A 12,374-nucleotide genomic window follows, 5' to 3' on the forward strand; every position below is an offset into this window, starting at 1 on the left:
TAATAGGGTTGTTTGTTTTTTTCTTGTTGATTCTTGTAAGTTCCTTATAGATTTTGGATATTTTTTTTTTATCAGATGCATAGTTTGAAAATATTTTCTCCCATGTAGATTGCCTGTTTACTCTGTTGATAATTTCTTTTGCTGCGCAGAAGCTCTTTAGTTTAATTAAGTCCCATTTGTCTATTATTTATTTTGTCATATTTGCTTATGGGGTCTTCATCATAAATTTTTTACCTATACCGATGCCTAGAAGAGTATTTCCCAGGTTTTCTTCCAGAATTTTTATATTTTGTAGTCTTACGTTTAAGTTTTTGATCCATCTTGAGTTAATTTTTGTGTAGGTGAGAGGCAGGGATTCACCTTTATTCTTCTGCATATGGTTAGCCAGTTTTCTGGGCAAGAGGATTTTTGGAAGAGATAGTCTTTTGTCACCCTATCAGTTTGGTTTAGTAGTTTTTCTAGGTTTCAAGTTTTTCTTTTCCTTTTTTTTTTTTGAATGAGTTTTATGCTTTTGCATATCTCTAAATGTTATAGAGATTTTCAAATTTCTTTGTAGTTATTCATGATACTCTGTCTGTTTTAAAATTTTCTGATTGTGTCTCCGAGAACAACTCTTACAGTCATAATGAAGCATTATTAGTAAGAGTGGTCAGGTTACAAGTTTTTCTCAAAGATTTTCTTTTCTTTCTCCTGTTCCTCTCCTTCCTCCTTATTCTTTCCCTCTTGTTGTGGCCTTTCTTTGATAGTATCATATGCTGTATATACTCACAAACCCTGGGAACTCCTGTGTCGTTTCCTGCATAGCCAGGTCCAATTCACCACTGCTAAAATCCACAGCTGCTTCTAATGGGTACTGCCTTGTTCATCATGTCCTGTTGCTGCTTCCATTACTTAGCACCAGCTTTCAACTGACTCTAGCTTTTTATTGAGTAGTACAGCTCCAGCAGTACCAAGGCTTATGATATTCACTGATGCTATAGTGGTATCACCATCTTCTTTTGAATACTTACAACTTTTCTGCACACCCCTTCACTGGAGGGTCCAAGGTGATGGTGGTCTGTGGTGAATCCACTTTACACAACCTTCTGAGGAGTCCTAAAGTAGTCCCAAAGTAGTCCCACATATATCTCAATGTCTCAAAGGGATTTGGAAAACAAGATCTTGAAGTTTTTGGTTACAGCCACCAATCCTCTCTAAGGGATTCACAAGTGAGTATTTAGGCTTAGGCCAGGAGACAGATTTTTGTGAAAAACAGTAATGTCCTTCCTGTTACATTTGAGACACAGCTTGTATGCCTGACATTTCTTTCTTTCTTTCTTTCTCTCTCTCTTTCTTTCTTTTTTTTTTCTGATGTGAAAGCTCCTTTGTTCCTTATGGGAGTGGACTTTCAATAGACAAACCTCCATTAGTCGGCAAACACGCCTGGATATTTTAGCACCCCAGGGGTGTACATTGTTCCCTCTCCCCCGCTCAAATGAGAAGGCCACTGGAAAATAAAACTCGCAGCTGGAAATAATATTAGCAGGGACCTGGCCAGTGTACTTCTGCCTCAACTATGATGAATTACAGAATAAATCAAAATGATCACATAAAAATGGGCACAGACCAAAATAAAAAGTAATTTAGAATTCAAAATTTATCTGTCAAGTGCTCCCACCACTGGACCATATTTGGATGCATCTTATCAATCAAGATTCATCAACCAACTACCCTGGGATTCATTGTGTCTCTTTAGTGTGACTTCTCTTGTCTCTTTACTTATCTAGTCAGTATGCATTACATATCATAATCTCCAAGGGAACAGCATGATACTGCTCATTTTCAAGTTTTTGGAAATCTTGACTCCATTCTTTCATCTATACGACTTATATTCTGGATTTCCTAAAACCCATTATATAATTTTAAAATTTTAAATTAGGGCCCATGCTGGCTGACAAGGCATGACATTCTCAAGTTTTTGACTCTTTTTTGTTCTTGCTAGAGAACCATTGATGAGGCTGATGGGGCAATGCAATGTTCTTCTCTGCTTGAAGACGTCTACTTGTGAGGGACCTCTGGAGGAAGAGGAAGAAGACTTAGATTTAGTCCCAGGTCATCCACTCTTCAGACCTATGAACTTGGACAAGTTATCTAACCATTCTAGCTGCACTTCCAGGGTTCGTTTTTGGGGAGAGGGGGGATAAAATATAAAATTATTTTTTTCTGGCTATCATTTTAAGGCTATTGGATAGAAAATTGGTGTAAGAATACTTGATTATCTCTAACTTGTATGCTTGTGTAATAAGATGGGCAGGATTTTGTTTGCTTAGCAACTAATTCGGTGCATTTTTCTTAGAGTAAAATTAACATCATTGGGTCAATTATTTAATGAATGTGTTAAGGGTAAAAGTGAAATTTCTGGTTGAGTAGGCTAGTGTAAAAGCTTTAAACCACTACTTCTAATTGAGAATGTGTAGTAGAAGTTTAGAAAGGGAGGCCGGGCTTAGTGGCTCACACCTGTAATCCCAGCACTTTGGGAGGCTGAGGTGGGAGGATCATGAAGTCAGAAGATAGAGACCATCCTGGCTAACACGGTGAAACCATGTCTCTAATAAAAATACAAAAAAAAATTAGCCGGGCGTGGTGGTGGGTGCCTTTAGTCTCAGCTACTCGGGGAGGCTGAGGCAGGAGAATGGCATTAACCTGGGAGGTGGAGCTTTCAGCGAGCCAAGATCGCGCCACTGCACTCCAGCCTGGGCACAGAGCCAGACTCCATCTCCAAAAAAAAGAAAAAAAGTGACTGGAACTTCAGGGGTATGACAGGGGTATTGCTCATGTGACATCAACATTTACATCAGATCCATCTATATCAGATGAACTGAGAAAAGAAACACAATTATTGAGTTCTTTCTGTGGATGAATATTTCTGTCCTTATAAAAATTGTGAGCAATCTTAACCAGCAAGCCATAGCAATGCAAACCAGACACCAAGGAAGACAAAGATCATACCAGTGGTACAGGCAGCACAGATGTTTAAAACCAAGATCTCCACTTTGGGAGTCCGAGGCGGGTGGATCATGAGGTTAGGAGTTGAAGACCAGCCTGACCAACATGGTGAAACCCCGTCTCTACTAAAAATGCAAAAATTAACTGGGTGTGGTGGCACATGCCTGTAATTCCAGCTACTCAGGAGGCTGAGGCAGGAGAATTGCTTGAACCTGGGAGGCAGAGGTTGCAGTGAGCTGAGATTGCGCCACTGCACTCTGTAGCCTGGGCAACAGAGCAAGGCTCCATCTCAAAAACAAAAACAAAAACAAAAAACCCAAGATCTCACCATGGTGTTGTTTCCACACATGGCTGAGAGAGTATATAACATCTGATGGCTGTTCTACCATGGTTTGACTTGGGCTGTGGAGAAAGGATTTCTTCTTGGCAGAGAAGGGGAGGGAAGGAAGACACAGGCCTAGGGCCAAGTCATGAGCACATGTGTGTCTTGCAATTAGAACACAGACTTGAGAACAGCCACACATTGTCAACACTATGATTTCTTCAATGTTATAGTTGGTGGGAAAGCATCCTCTTCCCGCTCAACATCCTGAAATTCTCTGGATCCAGTGAGTTCTGCCCAAAGTCTGGAAGAGTGGCCACAATTGCCAAAAGTCTAGTACCCATAATCTATAAGATGGAAAGATGGCAATGGTAAGATATGAATCAGCTACTGGGACAGTGTTTGGAATGTAACCAGTAAGAGAGACAGAACTAGACTAGAAGCAGTCTAGTCTTGAGATGTCCAGAGAGAGGCCATGGGCAAAAGAGTGAGAAAGATTGCTTCATCAGGGAGCTCACCTCTGTCTCTACGCTCAGGTTCTATGCTCCAAACTGCAAGACCCTGTTAAGACAGGGGAGAAAGCAAGGCACAATTAAGTGGGGCCATCTGGAGCTTCAGACCACTGGATTACACATGTGAGATATTCTTGGCTATTCTCACTTTTCCACCTCCAACTTTCACATGAAAACTCGTATTTTGGCCTTGAATCCAATTTAGCAAAGTCTTTTGTTTGCACCTTCTGCGGTGTTGCCTGTTGCAATGTAAGCATGAATCCAAAAAATCAGATGGAAGTGGTTACGTATGTCATGGCGCTGAAAAAGGCCTCCCTCTCATCAATGGTGAAACCCTGGCACCTGTTAAGAAAAATTATTCAAACTTTGAATATAAGGTAAAAGAACGACTCTGTGTCCTTTTGATGTTATACTATAACATTGTCTTTTAGGACTATCTAGGGATTATTTAATTCTCTAAGAGAATGCTTTTTCTTGACATTTATTGTTGATGAAAATCCAGACAGTGTGCAGTTACATATAAACTTGCAGAAATTGAGAAACTATACATGATTTTTGATTAGCAGAAATGGAAATGATTTCTTTCAGACAGTAAAACAGAATCCCAAGGATACACAGTTTTATTGCCTTGTAGAACATTAACCAGTTGTGCATATAACTTAGCAAAATTGTTTCCCTATCCAAGTTTTACCTGTCAATGTAAATCTCTGTCCATTAAATGCTCTTATAACTGCTTTGTGTGCTTCCCAGTTACTGGATTGAGTTAAATTACTCTCTGACATGTTTGTATGAGTCATATTTTACTATTTTTGGGAGTTATACATTGAGAGACTAAGAGAAAATATCTAGGTGAGAGAATGGAGCCCCAGTCTTCTAAATTTTACTCCTCCCCCCTACTAAACCAAAAATCCTCAGCTAAATGTCATGACTGGTTTCATCTCCTGGATCTTATCCAATCACTAGTGTATGCCCTTGGATCTGGATATGCTTATTTTATTATTTACACTCATAAGATAATCTATAGAAAAGATAACAGGCTCAAATCAAGCATGAAAACCCACCATTATTAGCTTGGGGTAAACATTATAATTTTCTACCACTTGTCTCTCATCACCCTGAGGTTTCCTGTTTAATAATAAAATCATCTGTTTCTTTTTAATGCCACCCACTCAGTGTACCTAAACAATTGTTTATTTTCTCCCTTTCTAATTTGTGATGAAGAAGTGTTTCTAATGTGTGATGAAGAGTCCATTTATTCGAAAAAATACAAAAATATAAATTACTCTGCTTCAAATTGGTGTTATATTTTGCTTACTTTGTATTGCTCATGTCTGTGATACTTTAATGTTGTAAGGGTAAATGGAAGAATCTAACGAAAGCCCTAGACTCTTTGCCCTGAAAAAGATGAACATATACATGAAGTTTCCAAACAATGTCAGAATTTGGAAGATCCCATAAGGCTTACCTATGAATCAATGAAGAGTCTTGGAACCCCAAGTAAAGGAATTCTCCTCTACCAGTAAGAAACACCCTCTCACCTTTTTTCTCTTCCTACATCCACGTCTATATCACCCTTTTTGAATTTTTGGGATCACATCCTAGTTTCTCTTTATAACCTAACCATTTCAGCATTTTATTTTGTGCTGCTCCAATTTCTTTTCACTTAGCATTACATCTAGTTTTACCACAATAATGGATATACTTTTTTTTGTCATGAGCTGTATATTTTATAAGAGATAAGGTTTCTTTTATGTATACTTTTCTTGATGTAACTTGCACTCTTAAGCCATTTATCTTTTTTGCATTATGACTTTACATATACTGCTAAAATTTAACTATGTGGGATCAAAATGGGGGAAAGAAGCCAAATTCCAGTTGAAATTGTAATATTTGCTCTCTGGTGCAATGTGAACAAGCCTTAAATAGAAGTTATTATAGTCCTCATTATATTGTTTTTAAAGGGATTGTATTTCCACTGTACTGAAGTCCTTGAAGCCTACAACTGGTATCACATCTGAATCTGCCAGTATTGAGCAGGCCGTTTGGTATGGAGCAGCAGCTCATAAAATATTTTAATGGATAATGAGTGTTAAGAGAAATTTCAAAGATTCTGTTTCCTCAGGCTGATACTGGGTTTTTCAGTTTCATGATTCAATTACTGTTGGACTAGTTAGCCAACCCCACTTTTTTCCTCCATGCTCTGTATTACTATTGACATTGTGGTGAATAATTCTACTGTATAAACATGAAAGTAAAAAAAAATGGAGCTTTTTATTTAAAATGTATAATAAATAGAAGAAAAAAGAAATCAGTGTTTTACAGACAGAAAGAGTTAAGACCAATTGAGATATCTCTTTAAGCTTATAAACTAATGTATTTCTTCAATGTCCTCTTATAATCAGACTTTCTGGAAGCTAAAAACACAGCAGTTTGGGTTTATTGGTTCTTCTACTTGAAAGTGACATTTCTGAGACATAGAGGAGTAGAGGAAAGAACATGGGTTTTGGAGTCAAAAGAACTAGTTTAAAATCCAGGATTCAAGATTTCCAGGCTGTAGGACTGAGATAAGTTATTTAACTTTTACATGTCTCATTTTCTTAATCTATAAATGTTAAGGTTATAGAATGTGTAGGGTTGTTGTGAGTCAGTCATAAGTGAAATAATAATTTCCTCAGGATATGGCCTGAATTCTAAGATATATAAATAAATAGACTATCAGTATTTTGTCTCTTCTCAGTCAAGTCAGACTCTGCAACAACAGTTTGTTGCTTTTAACTTGCATTGTGCCTCATGCAGAGGTGGTGAAATTTTCTACATACACATGCTTGTAAATTTCTTCATTATTTGAAAACAATAACTACAAGAAGAATAAAGGGAGAAAACACAGCTGAATTAAGAGAAGAAAAATGTACACAGCCAACACGATTTGCAATGATTGAGAATAAAACCTGAGTTTCCTGATAGCGATAGTGACTATGTAAATCAAATGGTTTGCACATGTTGCCTGTTATGTGTATCCTTGCAATCATCCATAGATGACCCATCTTCTTATTGACGTGTCATTGCTTAAATCCAACAACCAGGTATGGTCATCTCTGGATTGTTGGAAGCCCAGTCTGTTTCTTCCAATTGAATTGCCCATTCTTGGCCAATAGGTTATTATTTTAAAGTCAACCTCTTCCTGTGATAAACTCCATCTCACACCTTTTTCAATTTGTTGCTGTAGAGTTTGTGGGAAGAGTGGTAACTCGCTCTTGCCCTCATATATTCATGAGGCTAAATTTAGAGAGAAATTTCTCACCCAAGTCTTTTCTAGAGTGTTGAGTGATGCGGTGTCCTCCCAGTGTTAGAGTGCTCATCTTTCCAGAAGTCTCCTGTGCCACTTCCCTCTTTGCTAAACTTTGACTCCCTCTTTCTTTATACTTACGTGTATGTGTGTATATATAAATATGTGGAACATCTATAGTACCTTTTCCCAGTGACCAATTTGCCATTTCTTTATCCCACGAGCCCAGTGGTCCATTCTCCATCTCAGCCTCAACTTCTTTAAACTTGGTTTATTTAGGGATTTTTCTTGAGTTATCTTCCTACTTCCTTCCCAAGGTAGCCTTTTTTTCTACATATATATTAAATCTCTTAGCTGCATTTTCTTCTTCGTTGTCCTATGTTCAGTATATTTTGCCAGTGAATGTATAAAATTGATCATTTTGGAAAAGCAACCTCCTTCCTCTTGATTGAGAGGCACATTTAGAGGATAATATTATGTAAGGAAGAGATAAAAGGTAACTGTAAAAACAGACTTGAAATAGAGCCCTAGATCCTATGTTCTAGTCCAGCATTGCTCCCGATAAAAGACAACTATTCAACAAGCTACATTTAACGGCATTTATTTGAGCAAAGAACCATTCTTGAATCAGGCAGCCCTCAGAACCAGAAGAGGTTCAGAGAACTCTGCTCTGCAATGTGGGCAGTGAGTATTTATAGGCAGAAAAGGTTGATGCAAGCAGAAACAAGGAACAAAAAGCAAATTGGTTATTTCAAAGGTACTTTTTTTGTAAGGTTAAAGCAGAGGGGATTTTCTCATTATGCTAGCTAAGCTGGCTTGTTTGGAGATTTGGTTATTTCTCCCTCTCTCTCTCCTAATTTCTCAGTCCGGATAAACGACTTAGTTTTGGCTTGGGGTGTTTTAGTTTAGCTTGAGTGACTCCGTTTTGGTTTGGTCTGGTTAGGGCTAATGCCAGAGCTCAGTCCAAATTAATGGATTTCTATAAATTTTATTTAATACGCCCAAGCATGGTTCTGAGTTACATAATTGAAACTCTGTGGCCTTTCTTTCCCCTAAAGACAGCTCAGGGGAAATGAGAGCAGCTCACTCTAGCCCTACAGTCTCAGTGCTTGGCACACTGAGAGCAACGTTCAGTTTATGTGGCCATAGTGCCTATAGTCTGTGAAAGCCTCAGCGTGGAGTCTGTGTCTTGTTTATCAATTTTTTTTCTGGTTTCCAGCCCCACATATAGCAACTGCTATTAGTCAACAAATGTTTGCCAAGATAATAAATTAACAGACGAATGACTGTCTCCAAGTTCAATTTTATCCTAAAGGTAGAAAGAGCTTTGTTGGTGAACTTCGAAATTGTTCTAGTTATGGCACTGTAATATGATGCAAGGGTCTTCATTCCATCCCTATACTTCTACCTAATGAAGAACGCAGGAGCAATTTTTTAAGCTGGCCATCATTGCAATTTTTTTCATTTAAAAATATGCATAGTAATGGGAAACACACCAAACAGTCCTAAAACAGTTATTGTAGGGACACTGTGTCAGGCTGACTTTACTCAAAAGCATATTTCTCTCTTCCTTCTGTGCATGTAAAACACATCTCATCTTTGACCATATGTTTCCAGCCCTCACTTTCTTCTTTTCTCTTGCTTTACCCTTCTCCAGCTTAAAATATTTTCCAAACTATTTTTTAAATTCTGATTTTTCACTTTTCATTTTTCTTATCTTCAGTAAATGTTATTGCTTCAGGAAAGACATCCTGGTAGATTTTGATAAACTCTATACCTCAAGATTTAACTCCCCTAAATGTCCCACTTCCCATCCCCAACGATAACAGACAGACAGACAGACACACACACACACACACACATGCACGCATGCGCACACAGCTGTTACTGCCTTCATGAGAAGTCATAAGAGCATCTATCCTAAATTCATTGAGTTGTACTAAGAAAGGGCCTGCTTAATCAAAGAAAGGTATTATATATTTGCAACCTACAATCTAATAATCAATCTAATAATAGCAGTACTTCCCTTTGGGCATGATGGTTGCAGGGATGGGAGAGCTTCACTGGCCGTTGTACACATAGACTCTCAGAGCTCATAAAAAATTATTTTAGTCGTATAATAATTTAATATGAGTAATATTATACTTTTAAATATCTTACTTTTTCCTTTATAGAAACATATTTCTTAGAAATGGTAGACTTCATCAATTCCCTTTTTATAGAGGTGAGGAACTGAGTCTCAGAGAAGTTAAGTGAATTGCCCAAAGAATAAACAAATAAGTGGCCAAGATAAGACTTGGACTCAGAGTTTCTAACTCCAAAAGCCACATTCTTACAAGCAATTTCTATTGGACTTTAAGTTTACAAACCACTCTCATATAATCAACTAATTCAATTCTTACAATATTGTATTCAGTTGACGTTTTCTACATTTTACTAAGAGAATCTACCAAAAGCTCCTCAGAGTTGGAGCCAGGACATATCCCATGTTGCTTGTCTCTAAATCTCTGAATTTTTAACTGTCACTGCTGAACTTTCTGTCCATCATATGTCCCCGAGAAATAGTGATGAAAAGAAATAAAAGTAACTGTGAGATTTTATTTTCTTAAAGTCAAAATTGTCAATGACAGAAAGATTCTTGTATTGTTTTAATTGCAGCTTCTCAGACCCTCAGATGACAGGTAGCATCAGACAGTTTGACTACTAACCATAGTTATCAGGGAAAGATGTTCTTGAAAGATGTGTTTGTTATGAACTAAGTTGTATCTGCCCTAAAATTCATATGTTGAAGTCCTAAGCCCCGGTGCTTCAGAAGGTGACAATATTTGGAGATAGGATCTTAAAGAGGTAATTAAGATAAAATGAGGTCATTGGGTTGGGCATTAGTCCAATAAGATTTGTGTCCTATAAGAATAGGAAATTTGTAAGCAAATTAACACAGAGGCAGGAAATCAAATATCATATGTTTTTACTTATAAGGGGGAGCTAAACATTGAGTACTCATGGACATACAAATGGCAACAACAGACACTGTGGACTATGAGAAGGGGGAGGGAGAGGAAGAGGTAGGGGTTGAAACACCAACTATTGGGTACTATACTCACTACCTGGATGATGATGGGATCAGTCCTACCCCAAACCTCAGCAACATGCAATACAGACATGTAACAAACCTGGACATGTATCCCCAGAATCTAAATAAAAGTTGAAATTCTAAAAAATGTTTTGAAAAAAGAATAGGAAATTTGGACACAGACATGTACAGAGGAAAGACCCCGAGGTATAGGGAGAAGATGGCCAACTGTATGCCAGGGAGACAGGCCTGGAACAGATCTTTCCTTCATGACCCTCAGAAGGGACCAACCCTGCTGAAACCTTGATCTTGGATTTCTGGATTCCAGAGCTATGAGAAAATAAATTACTGTTTTTTAAGCCATCCAGTTCCTAGGACTTTGTTATGGGAGCCCTAGCAATCTACTACAGTATTCATAAATAATTAATTAAACAAAGTCAAACATGGCTTTGTAAGTCTTGGCAAAATAGTACATTATCTTTGATATGACAAGGAGAATTTCAGGATGTACATGCCTCCAGAAATTACAATTAAAGAAAATTTTCCTAGGGGTGGGAGGAAACTTTTGGAGTTGATGGAGGTCTATGACACAGATTCTGGTGATAAGTGTATACTTATCTGCAAACTCATCAAATTGTATCCATTAAATGGGTTCTCCTTTTGATATGTTAATTATACATCAATAAAATGGCTTAAATACACACACACACACACACGAATATTATTCAACTTCTCACAGTGCAGGATACCAGGATATTGGTAATGTGATCAGTGTTACAGAGATGTCCAGCATTCAAACTTTGAGATTCTATAAGGCTTTAGTTAGATTATAGGGGTAACCTCTCTTCTAGGCTTAAGGAAGCTGACAACTAGTGCTTGCTTACAAAGGTTTTATGGTAAGCAAGGATAGTGTGAGGTGATAGCAGAAAGCTAATTTTTAAAGTTATCCTTCATTTTTTCTTCCATTTTCTGAGCATTTCATTATCTACCTTTTTCACTGTTAGTTTATAAGCAGGACACCAGCAGCTTTCCTTTTCTATTGCCGCTAGGTGGCCTGATACAAGTTAGCAGTAATATTTGGAGAATGGCATATCCATCTGCAGTATAAAGTCAATTACTATCACGCCTGTAATCCCAGCACTTTGGGAGGCCGAGGCGGGTGGAGCAGAAGGTCAGGAGTTCAAGACCAGCCTGGCCAATATGGTGAAACCCCGTCTCTAATAAAAAAAATACATAAAAAATTTAGCCGGGCATGGTGGCGCACACGTGTAATCCCAGCTACTTGGGAGGCTGAGGCAGGAGAATCTCTTGAACTCGGGAGGCAGAGGTCGCAGTGAGCTGAGAGCACACCACTGCACTCCAGCCTGGGTGACAGAGTGAGACTCCATCTCAAAAAAAAAAACAACAAAAAACAATTACTAGAAACTGGCTTTTGTAACGCCAAGGAATTTTCCATCATTCTTCTAGTATAAGGAAGCTCTTTTGGAAATGCAGTGGTAAGAAAGTCCATATGAAAGTCATGAGTTTTGAGAGCTGCAAGGGGTGTTAATTCATCCAGTCCAATAACTTTGAACCATGGATGTATGTCATAATCATCCATGAAATTGTTTAAAGTCAAATATACCTGAATGTCCCTTGTTCCATGGGCCCAGGGTGAGCCTTGAGCATTTAGGGTTATGAAAATTGCCACAGGTGATTCTGATGTTCACTCTTGAAGAACCAGGACAACTTCCTCATTTACAGGCCTCACAATGACTCAGGGCTGTCTGGGCTGGAGCAGGCTTGGAGGCAGTTCTGAGTTCCAGCCACCTCCTTTCTGCTGCATCATAATCCCTTAGTGTTCTTTCAGTGTGTTTTGCTGTCCTCACTCTCCCCATCACCACAGCTTTCTCCTAGATTTAAATTTGACTTTGGCAAGAGAGGAGATCAGAAATATATCACAAAACCTTATCAGATGAATGCTGAGCAATCAGAAAGCAAACATTTACTTCCTTCTCATCTTCATTACCCCCGGTGACCATAATTTCTATTTCATCACCAGCCTGGCTTGGCAGGCCTCTAATTAAATAGTTAGCTTCATCAGCTGCAGGCTTTGAGATAACAGTAGGCACAATAAACAATAGAATATGACTCAGCTAGGTAGTTGTAGCTAATGAATGACAATCATATACAGAGTTTCAAGCGCACATTTCAGGG

At 38.2% G+C, this 12,374-nt stretch overlaps 1 long non-coding RNA gene across 1 annotated transcript; it reads right to left on the minus strand.

Annotated features, from left to right (window-relative positions):
* Positions 1 to 1,618: 1,618 nt before the first annotated feature.
* LOC107966931 (uncharacterized) lies at positions 1,619 to 11,966 on the minus strand. Its single transcript, XR_001706987.3, has 3 exons — positions 11,803 to 11,966; positions 3,826 to 4,161; positions 1,619 to 2,054 (listed from the first exon to the last, which is right to left on the minus strand). It is a non-coding gene; the product is annotated as an uncharacterized LOC107966931 (long non-coding RNA).
* Positions 11,967 to 12,374: the final 408 nt, after the last annotated feature.

The sequence above is a fragment of the Pan troglodytes genome, chromosome 8, assembly GCF_028858775.2.
Source record: "Pan troglodytes isolate AG18354 chromosome 8, NHGRI_mPanTro3-v2.0_pri, whole genome shotgun sequence".
Classification (NCBI taxonomy): domain Eukaryota; kingdom Metazoa; phylum Chordata; class Mammalia; order Primates; family Hominidae; genus Pan; species Pan troglodytes.